Source organism: Ambystoma mexicanum, chromosome 3q (assembly GCF_040938575.1).
Source record: "Ambystoma mexicanum isolate Mex_15411 chromosome 3q, UKY_AmexF1_1, whole genome shotgun sequence".
Taxonomy (NCBI): domain Eukaryota; kingdom Metazoa; phylum Chordata; class Amphibia; order Caudata; family Ambystomatidae; genus Ambystoma; species Ambystoma mexicanum.
The window spans coordinates 1,163,504,401-1,163,526,968 of NC_090926.1; the positions used below are offsets into that span (position 1 = coordinate 1,163,504,401).

The 22,568-nt window shown below is 52.4% G+C and overlaps 1 protein-coding gene across 1 annotated transcript in view; it reads left to right on the plus strand.

The window, feature by feature from the left end:
• The first annotated feature begins 1,341 nt into the window (after positions 1 to 1,341).
• Positions 1,342 to 22,568, plus strand: part of LOC138447701 (volume-regulated anion channel subunit LRRC8E-like) — a 291,534-nt gene continuing 270,307 nt past the window's right edge. The window contains exon 1 of the mRNA XM_069603990.1: positions 1,342 to 2,004. The gene's annotated coding sequence lies outside the window, so the exon portion shown is untranslated. The remainder of the gene's footprint in view (positions 2,005 to 22,568) is intronic.

Consider the following 22,568-nt stretch of genomic DNA (forward strand, 5'->3'; position numbering starts at 1 on the left):
GTATGAGTTGGGAGCATAAGGGCAGGTGCCGCGGTCCATTCGGAAGCACCGCTATCCTACCACCCGGGGGGTGACAATGCGGCGGCATGCGTCCCCCCACAGGTCAGATACACAAAGAGAAGAAAGAGACACAGGAAACGACTTATGTCTGGTTACGAAGAGTGCTAATCCCACGGCAGTAGAAGAGATCGCAACAGCTAGAGAGGGTCGGGATGCCTCCACATCACTGGACAGGCTCTCAGGAATGGGGGTTGGAAGCAGGTTCCGGAGGACGTTTCTGTACTACACAGCTATGTATTGTATTGGGTTATTCATATAGCGCTCTTTCCCCATTTGTATGGCATCAATGCGCTTTGTGGTTGGAACGCCCTCAGTGACCTATATGTGGTGTTACATGGTATGTAACGAGCTGTTCAAAGTTATTTTGATTTTGTTGTTATTATGGTAAAGGAGGTTCATGGTGATGCTTATGCCTTTAAGGGGTGCGCCGTGTACGTCAGGGTGTTAAGATAATTAATATGTGTCACGCTACGTGATGGAAGGAGAGCCCGAGTTAACATCCCTTTGTCTCTGGAGTATGATTTGAGACTTGGTCTTGGGCAACTGGTACCCGAAGGAAGGGGAGCCACAATTACACCCACTAGTATTCTTTTGTTTCCTTTGAACTGTGGGACCTGTAGTTTTCCAAAATTATAGAGGGGGAGCTAAACACACGGCAAGTCTCAGAAATCCAAGGGAAAATCCTGGACGGCCTTCTGACACCTGGCAAGGGGAACTGTGTGGGCAGCTGCCTTTCTGTTGTGGGTTTTCCCAGAGGCTCAGACTGGCCTACAGGGCAATAGGCCCATGCCCGAACCAAAAACACAAAATGCTGGTGTGGGCCAGTTTTATTGGACAAAGTGTGCCACTTTTTTGGGCCAATGGGGCCCCGTTTGATGAATTAATTCACCCTGCGGCTAATAGTTTTGACCAGTGTCGCTGAAGCACATGCTTTAAAATGCAGAATTTGCTTCATATGTCATCAAAAAACTGCCCCTTGGGTACTATTCAGTGTCACAAAAGGAATGAATTGCCGGCTGCACCCGTGGGCCACTTTTTCATTGGTGCCCGCCCGCTTGCTGCTGCGCTCCTCGCATGCCAGGGCGCTCCTGTGCAGCTCAGGGGGTGGGGGCGGGGCAAGAGCCCCCGTGCAGGCTGCACTCCCACATGCCTGCTGGCTATCACCTCCCTCTGGCAGGCAGCCGCAGCATGCAGAGGCGGCTGCCAGCAGGGGGCGGGCCCGGCTCCCAGCAGGGGGCGGGGCCAGCCGTGCACTTAGCCCTCCCTCCCTGGCAACTTGATTTAGGAGGCTTTCAGGTGGGGTTAATTGCTGCCCTCGTCCCTCCGCCCTTTCCTGCTCTTAGTTTCTCCGCCGCCTAACTGCACTTCATGTATGGGTTTTTTTCCCCTTCTTGTGGGCTCTGGCCTTGGGCCCCTCCCTGCAGGAACACACCGGCCCCATTCATTCATGCGTGAGCTGAGCGGCCCGCCTCAGTCGGGGAGTCTGCTACCAGGGAGCGGGCAAACACACGCAGGGGGCCCGGGACTCTCGCAGGGCTGCGAGGCTGCTGAGTGAGGGGCTACCTGCTCGGGAAAGAAGGGACTCGGGAGAGAGCTGCACTCCAGGAACTCCCTCACTCGGAGGGAGCAGAGAGTTCTCTTGAGAGATGTCACTTCTGAGAGTGGAGACTCGCTGCTTCGGGCTGAGATGAGAGTGCTGCTGGGAAGAGACGCCCTGTGCTGGTGAAGGGAGAGTCCAGAGAGAGTCCCTCTGCTTCTTCTTAGTCACCCGGGACGTCCCGCCTCGGGACGGGCGACTCACCCAGGGGGGGGTAACATGAAACGGGAGACTTGAAGGACGCCCCATCGTGTGCCGCCACCGCGGGATGCGCCTGTGCTGTTGGTCATCTGTCGCTCGGATCTGAGGCTCCCGGAGACCGCGTGGGAGGTGGTACCCCTGTGCCGGTGAGTGACCCTGGAGCGGCTGAGGTGGGAGCCTTAACGTTCCCGGGGACCCTTCGCTCACTCTGCGCTCCCCGTTAAGCGTCCACCCCAAGCCGAGGTACACGTGTGTGGGCGCATGTTAACAGAGCAGGGCTGTTCGCGTTCAGAGGAGAGGCCCCGTCCTTGTTGAGCACTGAGACCGGCTGCTGCTGTGTGGGGGGAGGAGGGGAGGTAGCACTGTACCTTAATCTCCAGCAGAGCAGCTCGGGGGTTCTTGCCTTTAGTTTGGGGGGGGGGGAGAGTGAACCTATGTCCATAGATTAGATTGTTTTCCTCCTGGGAGGGGGGGTCACATTTTTCAGGCAGATGTTAGCCACATCACGCTCATATTGCTATATAAGATCAAGGCGACTTTCTATCGCACTTGTACCCACAGTGCATTCCTCGGTGGCGCTGAACTGTAGGCAAACGTCCTGTGATGCCTCTTGGGTGTTGCTATGGCATGTGTGGCTTGGCAGCTGACATGGCATGTTCTACCATCCAAGTTCGTGTTGAATTATATCTTTTTTTTAAACATATCATTGATGGGGGTGCGGTCCATTGTCTTAGGTGCGCTCTACTAGTCCATTTGTAACCATGCTCTCCAACGCAGTTAGTGCCATCAAGGTATGTGTGTATGGCACTTGTTGGCATGTGGAGTTTAAGGTGGTTCCTGGTAGTTGTTGGTGTCAAGTTACCAAGGCTCCTTTAAGCTACAAGCCGGTGCTGTGTGGCTGTCTGCAAGTTCAGTCCCTGTGGAGGGTTGGCCACACTGTTTCTGGCCCCTTGAGGGGCTACGTCATGGGCAGTGGTGTGGTCCCTGGGCAGAAGATGTGTGTACTGAATTTGAGCTGGGTGAGGGGGCAGTAATGTACTATTGGATTCTTGCAACAATAGCCCTGCCATTTAGCAGGGAGGCATGGAGGGAAGGGGCAGAAGGTGCTCTGCCTCTCCTTTGGCTGGGACCGGAGGGTAGTTGGTTTCGAGAGCTGAGCAGAAGTATTGTTTCAGGAAAGGGAGGAGTTCCCCCTGACTGGTATGCCAGTGGCCCTGCTGTGGCGGTAGGTTGGGGCACATTGAATTGAGCTATGGGCTTAGCCATCTGGGTCACTGGCAGGGAGATGTATTGCCGATTTAGGTTATGCTCTTATGTTCGGTGTGGAGTGGTGAGGTGTCGTGTCAGGGGCTGATAGACCAGTCTTCACCGGTATGAGGGAGCGGGTCTGGTCGGTTTAGGGGTCACATTTCTCGGGCCCTTTACGGAGCATGAAGGGGAGGGGGTGGCCACTGCCACTATTGCACGGTCTAGTACATAAATGATGTAATGATGACGTAACAATCTTTGGTAATATGATCATGTATGACTTCGCATTTCTTGATGTAAGAGATGCAGATGTTTTACCATCCAAAGAATATTTGTCTCTGGTGTCCCTCGTGGACCCATCCGCATGCACCGTCCAGGTGGCTGGACTGTGGTAGCTATGTTCTGGGTTAGTGGATGAAACACTGTTGGGGTCCCTTGGGAGCAAGCTAGGTAGGTTAGCAGGCGGTACTGTGCTCGGGGCTTCTCTGAGGATGTGCTGTACTGGGAGCTGAGAATAGATGGTACTCTGTTGACCTTCTTGAGGGTGTAAAGCTGGATGGGTGGCAGTACTGTGCTCTGTACTGTATTTTGGGTTGCTGATGCAGCATTGTGTGGATCATATCATGTTGACATTGATTGATGGGCATTACTGGGGTGGGTAGTAGGGAGCATGATTTCGGTTCCACTCCAGTACCTGAACTGCATTGCTGGAGTGGCAACGCCGGGGACTATGGGAGAGGCTGTACTATTTTAGAATCCCTTGGGTAGGGCATGGTCCCGGATTAGACATTGGGGTCTGAAGTTGGAGAGAGTAAGGGGGTATGTTTTTTGGGTCTCTGGAGCTGGTCCTTTGCATACAGGAAAAGTAGGGCCCTTTGTGGCTTCTGCTGCAGCAGGCTGGATGGGGGTACTGAGTGTGCGCTGTCGCAGTATGGTTGCGTGGACCGTTGTGTACTTCGGGGCCTTGGTGGATCAGGCTAGTGGTACCTCAATGCCTGATTTAGGGGGAGGGTTGGAAACGTAGATGAACTGATGGGGGTGCATTTTTATATATTAAAAACAATACAAATCATAGTTTCTACTAATGTATGAATCGGGATTTCCAAGAGATTACATACCTCGTGCATATGTAGGTACCACCAAGCAGCCAGGGCCAGGACCAGGCTAAAACAGTCTAATGCGCCCCGGCGTGTATTGCGCCGCTTTCTCCTCCGCCCACCGTGGTCATGGAGGTCTACAAGACTTGGCCCAGAGGCTAAAGCCTCCCCACAGCCTCGGTTTAGAGGAAGCTCGTGCTATCATTGCCAAGTCTGACATGTTGGCTGGCCAGGCCTCCAGCTTCATTTTCCGCCCCAACTTCGAAGTTCTAAAGTGATCTCCGTGCCTGCGGAGGCACTGCCGTCCAGACCGCTCCTGAGAGTAAATTAGATCAGCTCTGCCATCTCCTCTCCTTCTCCTGCCTCGCTCGTACCACCCTGTGCTGCTTCCCTCTTCTGCTCCTTCAACCACCCGGCTTCCCGTCCCTCGATTTCCCAGCCCCAGAAACTTGGGCCATTCCACCAGGCTGGTGTCATCTTAAGGAGACGCCTCCTCTGCGAGGAGAGGGCCCCCGGATTGGTATTGCCCGCCCCCACGTGTAGCTCTGTACATTCTGAATGTGCAACTTGACTGCAGGAGTGGGCGGAGCCTACAATGACTTCCTATGGGAATTCAGGACGCACATACAAGCCCTTGGCGGGAAGTCTCTAGTTCTGTCTCCTGTCTCCAGCTGCTTCCCATTGCTGGTTGGAATGAATGTTTTCAATTTTTTATTTGTTTAAATTTATATAACCCACAAACAACTCTTGAACATCGAGGCACTGTTGCATGTGGCAACTGGGCGACCGCTGGAGTTAATACAGGTAGGTTACATGCATTTAACATAGAAATCGTGCAGCATATGTTACAGGCAGGTGAGACTTGATGGTGTTATTTGACTGTGACAGGTGAGGATTAGATGGAGTAGCATCTTGACCGCTCTGCGGAAGGCCGTGTTTTCATCCTTTAGGGATGGCGGAAGGGCATTCCACTGCAGGGCTGCCAGGTAGGGGAAGCTGGCACCTCCTGCTTGGACTCTTGATTTTGGGACGTGTGAGCTTGTTGGAGTAGGGAGTTCTGATTGGTCTGGTAGATGCAGACATTTGTTTTCTTTGATGAAGCTATGCAGAGGCAGTTTGGTACCCACGTTTGTGGGTCAAAGCAAGGGCCTTGATGAGTACTCCTTAATGGGTAGCCAATGAGTTTTTTGGCAGCAGTTGTGGTCTCTTTTGGGGGTTCCCGGGGCTGCACGCAACACTGTTTTGGATAATCTGCAACTTTTCCATCTTTTTTTACTGATGTACCCAAGCAGAGGGCATTGCAGTAGTCTCATCTTGACCCTGTTATGGTTCTGTCAGTGGTCAGACAGTTGTCCTTAGATGGAAACGGGCTGCATTTTGTGTGGTATGCTGCTGCAGAGGCGATGGCATTGACTTGCCTTGTCATGGAGAGGTTTGATTCTAGGTGAACTCCAAGCGTTTTCACTGAGAAACAGGTATTTTGCTGTTATCAATCGTAAAGCGACTGTATTGTGTACTGAGGTTCCTGAGGGTTTCAGTAGATCCGATCATGAGAAGCTCAGTCTTGTCACTGTTGAGACATGGTCCGTTCAGGGCCATCCAGGCTTGGATGGTGGTGTATATGGTGTTAAGGGCTCTGGCGTTGAATTCATAGTTGCCTATTGGTGATAGGAGGACTCGAGTATCGGGTCCAGGCTGAGCGCCGAATCACAGGGCTGCTCCAGCCATCAATATCCCCTGCACTGATGCTTCTTGGCAAAATGCTTTTATTTATTTAATTGTTCATTTATAAGGCAATGAATACTAGCGTTGTGGTTTCTGAGCACGGGATCAGGATTCAAACCTGTGTGGTGCTGTGTTGTCTTGCTTCCTAGACAAAGGTGTTTCTCCTGGGCTACCCTTCCCCACTATTTAAATTTTCAATGCATAAATGAAATGGTGGTTTTCGTCCCAGGAATCGGTCACACTGATCGGACTGGTACACCCGTAAACCACTCTCTGGGAAGGGGAAGCATATGGGAGGAGTCTCAGAAATGTAACAACGTCCTGAAAATCGGCCAATGAGAGCGGGAGCTGTGTGGCCTCTGTGACTGTTTCACAATTAGCGTTCTGTCTGAGGCAGTCTATACAAAGCAGCACAGCGCCTGCAAGATAGCTCAGCATGGTGTACCACTGAAGTGTTACCCAACTGACCCAGGTTCAAATCCCTAGAGGGGAAGCAGGTACTAAATACAAAAATAAAGTTGTCCATCACGGTGCTCCTGTCTAATAAAGTAAGAATAATCTTGGGTGTCCCCCAAAATCTAAGAGAACGTTGTATCTTTAGTTCCTGCCCACTTTGACCTCGGGTTGTCCAGTGATGGGGAAGTGCACGTTTTTACCATGTATCCCAGGTGGGGAAGGTTTGCACTACACTCGACAAGAAATGGTGTTCTGCCCGGCCGATGCAGCACAAAATAAATCTATGCCCTTCAGCAGGACAACTGACCCCTCCTGCAAAAACTAGCACATAATAATTGCACCAGGTGTGCATTTTCGGATGTGGGGGCATTTCACAGTCCTCTGGTCTTTGTGCCAAGCTCTGGTTCCACACCCTGGGCGGTTCCATTCGGTGCTGTTGCACGGCACGATCAAACCACAGATGCCACAACGTACCCCGACCTTGCCCTGCAGGACAGCTTGGTGCCCCCTACTGAGGCATCCAAAGGGGTCTGCCAACGCACCTGTTATCCTAACCTGCACCGTCCAACTCTATCCTGCCACGTGCCTCTGTATGTGTATGGGATTTTATAAAGCACAAGCCTAACTGGGAAGCAACAAAGCCCAGTAGCAAGAGACCCACCCGGCCTCCCACTCCCATGGTGATGTGGCCCGCCCGGCCTCCATGGTGATGTGGCCCGCCCGGCCTCCCACTCCCATGGTGATGTGGCCCGCCCGGCCTCGCTTTCACGATACAGGCGTTGGAGTGCTCAGTGACCTCTATCCGGCACAGCATCATTGACCAAGGTCCCGCTACTGAAGCTCTCGGTAGGGGAGGGGGGCTCTCGCAATGCACCTCTCCATCTGTGCGCCATCCGACACTCCTTCTCGGATTTCGGCAGAGCTCCCGCGTTACATCCCGGTACCGAGGTTGATATTTACAGCCTCTAAAAATAACTTCACGTAGATCTATGGGGAGCTAAGGTCCGTTCTTTTTTGTAACACTGCTCATGAGGTGAATGCCCCTGCTGCAGAGATCTGTTATCCCTGCATGTTGGGATTAGGCGACACATCCAGGATTCTATCTTCCTCTTAAAGTTGATGAAATGAGTAATGAAATGTCTATTAAATGCATTGAGCATTGGTATTGAAACGTGTTTTATCCTGAGCTCTCCTCGAGCCGCTATAATCTTTTGAGCTTCCCTCGGCCCTTCCTAGGAGTCCAGCCCCCCTGATTGCAGGTCTTCCGGCGTCTCTTCACACGTGAGTTCCAGTTGCTTCTAGGAAGCGCTGTATAGAATGGCAAGCTCTCCAGCATCTCTAAAACACGCAGGGGTGGAATGGGCTGCAAGGAAAGAATCTAGAATTAGCTGGTAAAATAGCTCTGTGAGCTGAACACTTATTACAGGTGTGTGCAACCGACCAATCAAAGCTTCTAATTCTGAAAAGACAGTCTGCTGGGTTAATGCACCTGCTGCTGAAATCTGTGTGACCCTGCCATCACACTAGCCAAAGCCAGTGGGATAGACGGTGGGTATATGTGCCTCTAGTTGGCTAATTCCAATACCAGTGCAACAGTTTAGGGGTAATATTGCGGAGGACATTCTATTAAGTTTTTAATAAAGGTAGGACACTGAGGAATTCGACCATCCGCACAGTGGGTGTGCGCTCACCTGGGCATGGAAAGTTATATGGAATTCAATGATGGTAGATCAACCTCTATGCTTTCCACACAACATGCACATAGTCCCGTGCGCTCTGGGTGGATATAGGCCCAGTCCTCCCCGTCATAGTTGAGATCTAACATGTAGAGTACACAATGCATCTCAGAAGGTGGAGGGCCAAAACCTTCCTTCCTCCTGCCATGGCCAACCAACCCAATTAACTATCAAAGGCTCCGTGGATCTGCCCTGCACATTTTTTACCCTCTGCAGTTGGTGGCAGCAATTAACATGCTAATGGAGATACTTCAAGCCTGGCTGCAGAGGCTAAAAGAAAGGAGACCAGAAAACCCCAGCAACCTTTGATGTGCACTGTGGCAACCTGAAACCAGCTCCCACCTCTCGGGATCAAGGGCAGTGACCTGTCATGTCTGGGACTATGTTTACAGTCAGCATCCCCCGCAGGGGGACCCCATTCAGAAGTTAGAGGATGTGGATTGATGGAGACAGTCTGTTCTCGCCACAGCTTCAAGGGAGACCTGCCGCTTTAATCAGGAACCACAGAGAGCTCCCTAACTAGAGACCCCTTGATCCAAAACAGTCCGGAAGATGGGTGGGACTTAGTATCACATGTTTTCACCCCTTTACCTTTTCTGTTGCAAAGCTCTCTGGTTATGGTCCCATGCATTCAGTAGAATTGCTGTTGGGAACCCAGGATTGTTCATTAAGGTAGGCTTGGCCTACTCCAATCACTGTGGCCCACTTGGCTTTAAACGAGGACTGAGTCCCTCTTTTGGGCAGATCATCTAAAGACTTTGCAAGGAATAACCAGAAGAACTCATATGGACGCTGGCTGAAGGTACCGTCTGCCTTGCAGCTTCCGCTAGTGAAGGAAGGCCAGGATTTCCAAAGGGGGAAGCAAGATCCCTCTAATAAACATCTCCCAGGGAACGGAGGGGAATACTGAATCCAGAGGCCCCGCCAGCAGCTCCAGAACTGGTACCCAGCCAGCACACAGCGTGCCCTGCGAGGCTCTGCAGCAAGCTTATTAGGTGGTAAGTGCCAGGGAGTCTGTAACCCAAACCAAGAACAAGCAGTTGCCTGCAGAAGTCAAGCCTCTTGAGCTGCAACCGACTGCACCGCTGAGACACACCACAGTCACTAACGCTATCCGAGACTCCTCGACCAGATTCTTGACCCTGAGCCACTGGGTAGGCCGGCCTGCAGCCATCTGTCCAGCCTCACTCGCCGCCTGTTATCTGCAGTTGTCTCCCATCTTGAACTCTGTTGTAGGAGCTGCCCTGAAACAGGCTCGACCCGGTCGAGCACCAAGAACTTCTACAAACACAATGCACTTGGTCCTTCTCCGAAGGCCCCTAGTGACATTTTATGACCCATTTCACCCTTTGTGTTGCAACCAAGTATCCTTGAACTATTGCGATTCATTACTTTACAGATAACCCTCCTGTCAGTATCCATAGTGCAGCCTTTTTCGAAACTCTGTCCTCTGCATTCCTTTATAGGGTGGGTTGTTTTTTGTAGTGTGCTTGAATGTTTGTTGAATAATAATAAAGTAGATATTTTTATGCAACCTTGACCGGGCAGTCACTTTTATCATTGGGTAATTGTATTTTCGTTGTGTTGCAACTAACCAACGATCCATGACCTTGCTAAAATAAGCCTGCCGTTCCGTCCACATTACCAAAATTGGACAAGGGTTTATCATTTGCTTGTGTTCCCATCTGTTCAGATCCCTTCTGGTGTACTAGAGGTGTGGGGCTGATTGATGGTTTGGAGACCGATATTCATCCCTGGACCTCTGGTGACCCCCATTGATTTGCCACAGGCACGTCTTTGCAATCTCTGCATCACTCAGAGGGCTAGTGCGCCTGCTGCAGAGCACTGTGCTTATTATGGTCGGTGTTCGAAGTGTACAGAAAGTAGTAGAACTATGTTCCCTGCTGGTCTGCACTCACTCCCCACAAACCCCATCACCACTCCCCCTTTCCACGTGCAATCCAAACACACCTGCTATTTAAGGGAATGCTCAGCGCACTAAAGTTGAACTATTTTAAAACGAAACCTTTCCAGAATGTTTTTTTTAAAAAAAAATAAAAGTATAGGAACAATAACATTTTATAAAAAAATAAAAAAAATAGAGCAGCACCGCTCCAAACCTCTCCTGCCACTCCATGTGGCTCCAGTAGAGAACGGTAATTTGAATTCCTGAGAGCTCGTCGAACTTTCGTTCCGTTTTAATGTCTATAACTTTCGTATACTCGAGGTTTCGAATGAATCGTCACCCTTGGTCCCACGCCAATGGGGGGGGCGGGGAGAGGGGAAGCCCAGCCTGAGCAGTTTGGCCACATCCCTTCTACAGGAGGCCAGGCCTGGTGGGATAAGCCAGGCGTATAACAGCAAGTCGCCAATTGACTTGCTCCCATGGTGGGAGGTGTAATAGCGAGCTGCCGCACTTAGCCCGCCCTCCTCACTAAATCTATATGGTTGCCAGCCCAACATCACAATTTTTGATTGGAATCCTCTGTCCGAAATAGAACGGGTCTACTCCTCTCTTCCCTGAGTCGGGGCCCATGGGAAGAAAACACTGTTTTTAGCAGGCTGCTCTGGTGGGAGGGGGGGGGGGGTCACTGCATGTGTCCACTCACTTGGGTTCCGCTGCCCTACTGGAATTGCAGGTCAAAGGTAAGGGTGACCAGATGTCCATGTTTTGCCGGGACTGTCCCAGTCTTTGGTGCTCTGTTCTCCTTTCTCAAGATTATGTTCCCATTAGAAACTGCAGTGGTCCCTGGTTTTTTGTAGTAGGTCTTCATGGCCGACAGGCGGGAGTGAAAGCCCAATCTCGCACCAAAGAAATGGTGCGTTTTACAGCCTAAGATAAGTCTTCGTTTGTGATAAATTAATTATAATTAAGGCTTCCGGTTTTATAGTATTTATTTTTCTGCATTTTCTGTTTGTATTCATCAATATTTATTTTTTTACTTTTTTTCTGTATTTATCCACATTGTTATATGAAGATAATTTGCAATCAGTATTTTTCTGCATTTATTCTAATTTCAAAAAATGCCTTTATTAAGGCACACATGCAGCGATATTGGAAAGAAATGCAAGATCAGTTTGCATATGAACTGTTTCCTGCTGCCTTAAGATATATGCTGTCAGCCATTTGAAGAACTTTTGTGCTATTTTAATGCAATGTTTACACTCTCCATGCTGATCTGCAATGCGATTGGCCTGCTGTCAGGTATGAGTGACATCATACAGAACCAGACACACTTTTTTCCTCCATTTTTATAAATGCAGATTGATTTCCGTCTGCATTATGTATATAAATCAGTGAAAAGGGGTAGCCTTCGTTATAATGGGTTTCCTTGAACAGTAACGCTTAAACCCCCAAACTCCACTGAAGTGTAGTGCCTTCACAGCCACTTTCAAGAGTTAGTCCTACTTCTATGTTAGTTGACCTGTCCCAGGTTTACTTTTTTAATCTGGTCACCATATCAAAAGTGGGGTGGAGGATGGGGAAACCCAAGGCTGGCCATTAGGGGGCTCCCCCGCACCCTCATGGTTTCAGTTATGGGCAGCACTGTACGGGAATTGGGGCTGCAGGTTTAGGGTACCTTATTGAAGGGGGTGCTCGGGAGGCAATCTCGGCGCCATTGGAAAAACTGGGGGTCAAATTTGGCGGTAGTACTGTGTTTTTGGGGACTTGGAGCCACACAGGTTACATGATTGTGAGTGCAAACAGGGGTGCGTGCTATCATTTAGGGCTGAACCTTCACATTTTGGGAGAGGAGCTAACTAAATGTATGCAGGTGCTAACAGTGAAACGCTTTACATTACTGATTGCTGGCCCTTGTTAACTGTGCAGCCGCCGCGGGCACCGTGTATTCTCTGTTCTGTCTGGCCACGGCTCTGTAGGACAGCCAGGTCGAGCAGTGGTCGCAGTGTACGAAAAGAAGTAGTGGAACTATGTTCCCTGCCGGCCTGCACCCACTCCCCACTAACCCCATCACCACGTCCCCTCCCGCACACAATACACACCACCAAACACTTGCACCTGCTGTTTAAGGGACCTTCAGTGCACTGAAAGGGCAAGTTTCAACTTCTTCCTACACTTTTATTTTAAAACGAAACCATTCCGGACCGGTTTCTTTTTACTATAAAAGTACAGGAGCACCGCTCCACTCACTTCGACCACTGAGGTCAAGACACACAGACACACACAGACACACCACCCCCCCCCCTTAGTGTCACATATTTAATTGTGAGCAACAAGTTCGTTCTTGGCGCATGCAGATCTGTGTATTTTTTTTGTACTTGTTCACAGTAATGCAATGCGCTTCATTGCCACACAATTGCATGTCAATAACCTTTGCAATACTCGGGCGGTTTGGGTGACAAGGTGGCCGGAATCAATTGAAATAAATCTGTCGGTCGCCTGATGTGTCGTCATGCATTAAGGCCAGTTCATCCCTTTTCTGGTGCACCGTTTAATTTACTTCTACACCTAAAATGCCACACCTTTTATCTGGTGTTTCTTGCAATTAGTGCCCCCACAGAATTGAGGCAGACTCCCTGCTGGTCTACAGTGTCTTTAATGCCATTAAGGCCTGGATGACCAATAACTTCCTAGCCCTTAACGATAAAAAGAGATTGTGATTGTGGGCAGCGTGGCCAAGCTTGCGTCTCTTGACCTTCGATTTGGAGCCTTTCAAGTTGGAGTGGCCACTGTCCAGGTCTCTAGCAAAGTCAAGACCCTAGGAGTAGTCTTTGACTGCAACTTTATCTTTGACGAACATGTTGTGCGCATAAGATATAGCTGCACCTATACTAGCCATCAGCTGTGGCAGATTGGACCCTATATCCCAGAAGCAAATCGAGCCTTAATAACCACTGCGACTATCAGTTCGAAGTTGGTCTAATGTAATGGATTATTGGCAGGTACTACAATAACCGATAAAAAGAAACGGCAAACTATGCAAAATGGAGCAGTTGTGGCCGTCTGTGGTATAGCACGCAGAGACCATGTGACTACTGCCTAGAGGAGGCTGCATTGGTTCCCTGCTTCTCAAAGGATTCTGTTCCAAGGCCTACTGTCTGGGTTATAAGTGCCTTGCTTGTACTGCACCTTTTTGTACCTACAAAATTGCATTAAAAGAATGCCCCCTAGGCGAACTAATCTCCTCCCAACAACCACATTTCATACTGAAAACGTACGGAGAACTCCGCTTTAATGCGTGGGGTCCAAATGTTTGGAACAACCTTCCTTCTTTCAGGCAACTGCCGTCATACGCTCAATTTAGAAAGTCGATTAAAAGCAGCCTGTTTGATGGCGCAGATGCGTAGATCACCTGCTCTGACCCATCCACTGGAACCATGGATCTAACCGCCTCTTGATCATGCTAATATTATATGCTCACTGTTCTGTACTGTCTGTTAGCGCTCTGAGGCCTGCGGGCGAGCTAGCGCTTTACAAAAACGTAATAGAATGAATCCTTCAATGTGTAATTAACGCCCTTGCCAAGCATGCTACCATTTTGGCTTACTGCACAAAAACCCAGACTCATTTAAAAGTGGAAAAGGTCGCTTTAATGTGACAGGCCAAAGCTTACAATCAAAACGCTTAACTGGCTCCATGGCCTAACAAACTAAATAGCTATTTGAACAATCAATTAAATAACTTAAACATTTCCCATTTTCCCCCAACAGTTAAATAAATAAATAACCCATTCCTCCCTAATGATCCCTTGGATCCTACCGTATCCTTGCCCCTTTTCCAGGCGTCCCGCTTTCTCCCCAGGGGCCATGCCCCTCCAGGCTCAATACCTGATCCCCCGGGGTGACCTGCTTGTGCAAACAGCGCCACCCCCTCCTTTCCCGTGTCATTCCCCCATTGTGCTTCCCTCCCCCCACATCAAAAGGGGCCATGCCCCCGGCACCCCGACCAACTTTGACCCCCTGAAACTCCCCTCTACACCCAACTCCTCTTACCTGTGACCTGCAGCCAGCCTGACCTGCCACATCAGCAACAATATTATACACACCGCTCACGATGCCCTGACCTGTCACACCAAACTACCATCCCTACCCTCTTACCAGACCCCTAAACCATAAACCCCCCCCCTCCCCCTCATAATCCTCTGACGAACGTCCCCCCCCCCATTACATAACTAACTTCCCTAAACAAAATGAAGGGGTGGGAGGGCGGGACAATCGCCAAGTCCTAACCGTCGCCTGCCTCCCGAACCTTCCCTGATCCCTTAAATACCCCGGGCGGGGCGCTCTACACCCCCACGGCCACTCGCTGGCCGTGTGCAGCGCCAAAATACACCCCGGGGGGAAACGCTTCGCGTTCCCCCCGGGGCCCCCCTTGTGAGCTAATGGCTTCCAAGGTGTAGGAACTAACTCTCCCCCAACAACTTCCCCCGGAATATTGGCTCTTTACAATGCCATTAGTGAGACGTGCTAGTGACGAGGGCCGCTTTGAATAGGACTCTTGACAGTGAACACGGGGCAGCGCAGTGACCCGTCTGGGGAACTGAAGTTTGTGGATAAAGCTAACTCTAGGGCTCATTTATTAACGCCCTGGAATGTGCTCATATATTTATTTAAAGGGCATGTAGAGGGTTTAGCAACATCGCATACACGTGTATCCTTGAGCAGAGTAGGCGAGCTTCAAAATAGATTGCATCACAAGCTGGAAAAGGGAGTGACTTTTAATTTTATTTTTTTCGCTCAGTATTTGAAAGTTGTAGCCTAATTATTCAATGGAAATGGCGCGAACTTCTATTCCGCCGCAGATTTGGGTTCACAGGTTCTCTGGAACTTTTATCTGCTCTGCTGCCTGGCTGAATTCAGCTGGTGGTGGTGCGGCGTCACGTGACATCGCGGAGCACCGGCAAACTGTTACACTGTACGACTTCACGCAGGGAAGACCCTAACCAGTCCAGAATTGGCTTTGGGAGTTTGAGGGGTGCGGTCGGATGCATGCAGTGACAAGCTACGCACGCCGGGGTCTCCCTGAATCCCGGGGAGTCTCCCTGCTGGGGCGTGTGCCAAGCGCGAGTACTGTGTGCACTGGTGTGGGGAGCACGGGGCTGATTTTAGCTTTGCATTCTGGTGAGGCTTGCAGTCATAAGGTGCAAGGCGCGCCCCCCCTAGCAACGCCTCTGCACATCTGTATATTGTGGTTGTTCATCGTGCCTTCCCCTGTCCCACCCCTCTCCCCCTTCTCTGCTCCCGTGCAACTATGTATAACCCTTACCCGAAATCTTTCTTGCATTCTGATGTTCTCTGTAACCGCGCCGCAATGACCACGGGCTGTGGTGCGCTTTATAAATGAATATAAATAAAAAATAAATACCCCGAGGGAAGAGCCAGCCAGAAAGGTTCCAGCAAATGCAGCTTGTAAGGAGAGCGCTGCAAACCGCACATTTAATACACCGCAAAGCGAACATTTGCTACGCCGGAACAAAATCTGTAAAGGAATGTATTGGGGTAATAAAAGACTGATGACTGATAGGGGGGGCAGTTGCTGGGTACACCTTCGAGACGTTAACCACACCCCCTTTCATTTGAAAAAGTTGAAAGGTCCGGGCGCCGTCCCTGTCCGGCAGACCTTTCTCTAGAGCACGTGACTGCATAGAAGTTGCAGGCTGCTCTCGCAGAGCCGTCGCACTTGCTTTGCATTCTGGCACGTGCAGGGCCCTCGGCCCCAGAAGGCAAAGCATAAAACCAACGCTGGCCGAGCCTCTCGTGCCAGTCACGGGGTTAAGTTGAGTTTTTTTTTTCTTCATTTCTGCATGAGGCGGTGCTTGGTGGAAAGTAGGCAACCCTGTGCGTCACCGGCAACCCGGGATCGCCCGCCCTTCTGCGCGCTGCCGGTGAACTGTTTTCTTTCGGCATTTTGTTCCCACCCGGATCGGATAACCGCCCACACCTGCCTAGGGCCTGCCAGTGCGCTCTGCACCACGCCCCCCAATCTCAACCAATGGCTGCCGTGTAGAGGCTGGGCACAGCTGTGTGCGTGGGAGCAGGGCGGCCTGGGCATTAATGCATTCATTGCTGGCATGAGAGGACCGGTGGCATCCACAGACCAGACACGCCAGAGGAAAGACCAAGGCTGCCAGGCGCTTTTCTTCTGCCAGATTCATTTTGCTAGACTACAGAAGTCCTATCTGCGTTCACAGGCGGCAGCAAACCGGGCCCAAGAACCATAGCGGTGTGGTACCATGAAAATTCGACACACTTCCTACTTGGCTAGGGGTGTTAGTAGGTCTGGAAAAGATCCAGGGCTATGCTGATGTCGGGGCTAGCTAGCCTTTTGGTTGTAGCCCCTGAGCTTCTATCCTGGTCTACAAAAAAAAGACCCGGGCCTATAGTTCCACACCCCCCCCCCCAACCCCTCCATGGCAAAGCCTCTGTACTTGATGCTCTTAGGCACACCTGGTACACACTCTGCAGGGGAGGACGTGCATGGAGGTTTTCTAGGTTCACGCCACACATACTCCCGTTGCATCTTTTGTTTTGCACCAACGTGCAATTCCGTGCAAGCGATGAGCGACGGGCTCTGTGCAGGAAGATGATCGCACTGAGTGTGTTTTACTGTCGCCAGGCAGGCAGTGTCACTTACATTTACTCTCTAAATGTAACGAAGGATGAGGTGATGCTTGGCTCGGCTCCAGTTGCTCTTCCTTCAGAAAGCCACTCGAGCCGAGCCAGAGCCAGGTGTTTGGCTCTAGCCAGGCTCAAGCTGCCTCCGATTCACCCACCCCTAATTGAGCCAAGTAGACCCCATAGTGTACCTGCTTAACAAACTGGGGGAGTAGAGTGGGGGAGTTGCAAAAAAATCATGCTATTGACCCCACTCCCCCACCAAATGCAGTGTGTATTAGTCCATATGGTATCATTCGCAACCCCCCCCTCCCCCCCCCCCACCCAATCAACTTTTTTTTTTTTGGAATGTTAGTGGGAGATGGCTCTGCAGGAAACTCATCTATTTGAGCTGTGTGGCAAAATGCATGCTACCTCCTAATTTGCATATGGTTTGCACCAACAGAAGTGACTTCACAGAAAAGGACATTTCAAGGAGCATCATCAGTCTTTAATACTTGGAGGCACCATGGGAGAGACTCTAGAATAAGTTGTCAGAAGTAAGCCAAGCGCCAAATAACTTTGTGCTGCAAAATAGCATGATATATTAAGGTCAGCTATGAAGTGAATAGCTCACGAAGCTGCAGATAAGACGGTGTGATTAAATCATTTGCCCAGGATCACACACACTTTGTTCACATGCATGTTTTACCAGTTAACCAATTTTAATTAACTGACCACCTCTTCCCAGGTTTGGCTGATATAGAGAGGTTTTTCTTTGCATGTCATGTGATTAACTAATGCTTTATTTGGGGCTCTGCCCTTGAAGTAAACCACATTACATAAACTAGCCATTCATAATAAATTAACTTTACACTATACATATTCGGAAAATTGAGTATGGCTTTAGTTTTATTCTCCCCATCCTGCATGAAAAATCACAATAGCATCGTGCATATTAATGTGAGCCTAACACCTCTCTTCTGATCACCCCATCTCCACATTTCTTAAGGTGACAAAAAGTCCCTGCTAATGGACCGCACCTCCGCCCTCCCATCTAATTCAGAAGGCTGAAACCTATGGCTCCTCGGATGTTTTGGGCTGCCACTCACACGACTCCTCACTATGCTGGCTATGGCTGATGGGAGTTGTAGTCTAAAACATCTAGAGAGCCGAATGTTACAGATCCCTTGTCTAACAGCTCCCATTGTAATGCTCCGTTACGTGTCCGGTCTCTTTGAGAGCCACTCTGCTGCCCGGCGCTCGAACTTTCACAAGAAACTGCGCCATGGGAGGGCTGAAACGAAATGGTGGTTCCCCCCTGTCCTGCAAACCCCCCGCACAGGCAGCTCGAAGCAAAAGCTTTACTTTTGCCGTCTTAGATAGTCTGCAGATCACGGGACCGACTGTTTAATTTCAGGACGTTGTCCGGCCAGCGAGACACTTCTCCCGTTCGGAACCCTCCTTGTCAATGGGGCTGCAGAACGGGAGGGGTGCTGCCAAATGTCCGGTCTGGCTCTTTAAAGAGCCACTGTGGAGGCTGGCGGGGGGAGGGAGGAGAGGCTGAGGGGACGGCCAGGGAGGCAAGCTGCCCTGCTTCCCTGCTCGGAACCACCACGGTTAACAAATAAATAAAACATTCCTTTGTGGGTTTATTTCCACACCAGGCACAGCACACCAATAATGCTTTATTTCGTTGTACTGGCGTGTTATCACGTTGGGTAAGTGATGAAGACCTCTACCCCACAGGGGTGGCCCGTGCTACCCCTGGAATCTGATTGGCCACCCCAAGTCATAAAGTGTGTGTGTTGGTGCGCTCGATGCCACCCCAGAAAGTCGGTGCCCCACTTGGGCAACCCCGTCAAGAGTCTGCACACGCCCTAACTTCTTGTATAGTCCTTGGGGGCGGTGAATGTGACATCGGCCTTGCGTGCAGCGCGACATTCCCACGCCTCGCCCCACCGCTCCTTCCCGTCCAAGCTGGGAATGCGGTGGGCATGCGCCAGGCATGCGCCAGGCCGCAGCTGCCCCGCACGGCTGCCATGAGTCACTCTGACCAGTGCTGCGCGAGGGGGGCACCCCCACAGCTAGGGAGCACGGGAGGGCAATCGGAGGGACCAGGTGACGAAGGGACGTAACACCTGCTGCCACACGCAGCAGAATAAACAACATGAGGCCACAAATGACGCCCCCCCCCCCCGCGTTTCTTGTTTGCATAAACAGGCTCAGGGAAACACACCAGGGTGCTGAGGGACTAGCAAGTGTAGCCCCCTCAGACAGGAAAGACGGGGGGAGGGCAAGTGGCAGAACAAGGGGCACAACAAGGTGCGAACGACCGTCTGCGCCAGACGGCCAGGGACACGACAAAAGCCCCCACAAACACATGTATGGCCTAAGGCGAAGCTAGGAGCATAAAAGAAAGCGCCAGGGAGGAGGAAATCAGTTCTTGGCACTACGGACGGCGCACCATAGTTCTTCTGCGTATGCAAAAGACTTTATTTTCCAATATCTCACCCGCCCGAGAAAAGAAGGGAGAAGAAAGGGAAAGCAGGGCACCCAACGTGGCTCCATGGGTGTAAGTTTAGGGGAGACGGGGCTGTTTGTTCCCCCCCCCCACCCCCCGCCAACTTTCATGGCACACCATTCTGTCCCCATTCATTTGGCTGGGGCATATTTTCTTCATATGTCATGTCTCCCCCCCCCCCCCCCCCTCCAACATTTTCAGCAAAGTTACTGCACTGTATGGCTCACAAAGTCGTGCGAATGAGTTGGCACCACGGGTCAGGGACACAACCCTGGACCTCATGTACATTTGTTTGATGTGTGATTTTGTTATACTTTACAACATACTTTTTTTTTTTTACAATCGTGTTGTGTGCAACAAAAAAACGCAGCCTCTTATTGCCAACACTTACACAACGCTTCAGCCATCATTGGGTTCATCGGGGAACAGTCACTGTCTCTTGGCTCCACGGATTACTTGCTTTCGTGCGCCAGTCCGGTGCGGTGTGAGTGTAGTGCCAACTGGAAGCTGGGCCCTGGTGGCACAGGGCTGGCCTCTGTTCCCGTATACAATTGTTGATCAAGGGAGTAGCACACCCCAAGGCTGCCCCCCAATACCTCGCCGCTGCAATCTGAATATACTGGGGGGCTGGTACCAGGCTGGCGCTTCCAGCAGTGCACACCAACCACGCCCCCTGCCCATCTGACGCGGTATGGGTGCAGATCTCTTGAACATTAGCCCTGGAGCAGAACTCCGGGGGGCGGGAGGGGCATGTTGCATGTGAACCCCTCCTGGGAGCATGGTAGCTCCCAGGATGTTGTAATGGGTCACGTGGCAGTAGCCACGCGACCAACACAATAAGAGAGGCGAGCCGCTTCCGGCTCGCCAGTCACTCCCATCTTGGCTCCAGCGTCGTTCCTGTTCTGCACCAGGCTGGTGCTGCGCTGTGTGTGCTGGGCCTACGGACGGGGCCCAGCTTAAGGACGGTGCCCCTGCCGGGCAACGCCGTCCGGACGGTGCCCCTGCCGGGCAACGCCGTCCCTGTGGGTCCCCCAGCCATGTGAGGCGGGTTGGGGTTGCGACCCCGGCCTGGGTGCCCCCAGAGCCGGGGCCGCTGTAAGCCGGTTGCCAGCCGGCCATGTGTGGAGCTCCGGTGCCCCGGAGCGGGTGGGATGAGCCCCCACCCCTGAGTATGCGGCATGGGCGCCGCCAAGTGTCGATGCTGTCGGGTGCCACCCGACCCGAGTACGGGGCCGCCCGGTGATCCGGGACGGCCCCCAACAATGGCGACGAGGAACGGGCCTTTGCGTGCCCCGAAAGATCTTGGTGTGGCGGGCCCATCTACATCTGGGCCCGCGGAGAAGTGTTGGCGGGATGGAGGAAGTCCGCGGCTGGGCCGCAATGAGGTGAGGTGGCCCCGGAAGGCGCGTGCGTGCTGCGCCCCTCCCCCACCTTGGATGTGGACTCTGCCGCGGCGGGGGGAGGGGAGACGCATGGGCGGCGTCGGCCGCAAGAGGAAGAGGGCCCCTACCATCAGCGGCAGGAGCGGGGATGCTGGCTTTTCCTTTCCCCTGCGTGAGAGGGCCCGCGGCATCGGCCGCGGTGAGGAGGCGCTGCCCCTCCCCCACCCGCGATGAGGAGAAGCCGCGGCGTCGGCCGCAAGAGGCTGTGTTCCCCCTTGTTCCCGTGGGGGGAGGGATGATGTGCGGCGTCGGCCGCAAGAGGCAGAGGCCCTGCCCCTCCCCCACCTGTAAGCCGAGGGGACAGGGGGCGGCCAACTGCGCCGGGAGGAAAAAAAAAAATAAATAAACAACGATGCGGGCCCAACTCCACTGGGCCCGCAAGGCAATAGGGAGCCGCTTCCCACCCATGAGGAGGGGGAGTGCCGGCGGCGTCGGCCGCCACGAGGAGCGGCTAACGGCGCCGCAGGAGGGAGAATGCCGGTTCCCCTCCCCAAAGAGCGCTGGTGCGGCTCACATCGCCGCGGGAAAAGAGAACGAGGCGGGCCCAACACCAGCTGGGCCCGCAAGGAAAACATGGTGGGCGAGCGGCCCGCCCGTCCCCCGAGGGAGACGGAAGAAGCCCGCGGCGTCGGCCGCGTGGGTGGCCCTCCCCCCATCGTGGACATCTCCCCGGCATCAGAGAGAGGGGAGAAAAGATGATGCAGGCCCGATTCCAACGGGGCCTGCAAAAAGGGAACAAAGGCAGCGGGCCCAACACCAGCTGGGCTCGCAAGGACACGAGAGAGGAGGTGCACTGAGGGGTGTCGGCCCATACAAGTGGACCTAGCCGATGTGGCCCCTGGGCCTCCCCAGGTGCGGCTTTGCCGGTGTTTTGTGTGATCGTAGTAACTGTCCTAAATGAACTCTGGTGAGGGTGCGAGCTGGTTTCCGGCGACTCCATACTGAAGATGGACATCATGAGTGACATTCCCCGGAAGACTGTGAGCCGGCAGACATGGACTTGCTTAAAAATGGTCCAGTTAGTGGGCAATGTTGTGTGGTGCGCACCTGTAGGCTCGGAGTGCTTTATGTGGTGCCAGTACCCCCAGTGGTGCTGTTTAGTGACATGAAACCACTCACCCAGGTTAATAAAGGGTGTATTAGTAGAGTGGTTGTAGGAGTAATAGTGGGCAAGTAGCGGTATGTGTTTGCTTTGTTGTTTATTAAAAAAAATGGAGTGGTGTTGCATGTGAACCCCTCCTGGGAGCATGGTAGCTCCCAGGATGTTGTAATGGGTCACGTGGCAGTAGCCACGCGACCAACACAATAAAAGAGGCGAGCCGCTTCCGGCTCGCCAGTCACTCCCATCTTGGCTCCAGCGTCGTTCCTGTTCTGCACCAGGCTGGTGCTGCGCTGTGTGTGCTGGGCCTACGGACGGGGCCCAGCTTAAGGACGGTGCCCCTGCCGGGCAACGCCGTCCGGACGGTGCCCCTGCCGGGCAACGCCGTCCCTGTGGGTCCCCCAGCCATGTAAGCCGGTTGCCAGCCGGCCATGTGTGGAGCTCCGGTGCCCCGGAGCGGGTGGGATGAGCCCCCACCCCTGAGTATGCGGCATGGGCGCCGCCAAGTGTCGATGCTGTCGGGTGCCACCCGACCCGAGTACGGGGCCGCCCGGTGATCCGGGACGGCCCCCAACAGGGCATAGTGTGGACACCCGAAAGCCCTTCGTGCAGCAGGGAGGACACACCGTGCTCGTCTTCACACTCATCCGGGGGCCATGTTACATAAACGTCACAGTGGTGCGAGTGTAATTTTACGCAAAGAATGTGTCCACCTGGCCAAAATCTAACTTACTCCTACTGCTGAGCAAAATTGCAGTTGCACACAGGTGCGCAATTGGGCTTCGGGCCCCCCTCCCCGGTTAGGCGCTGAGGGGGCGGGGCTAAAG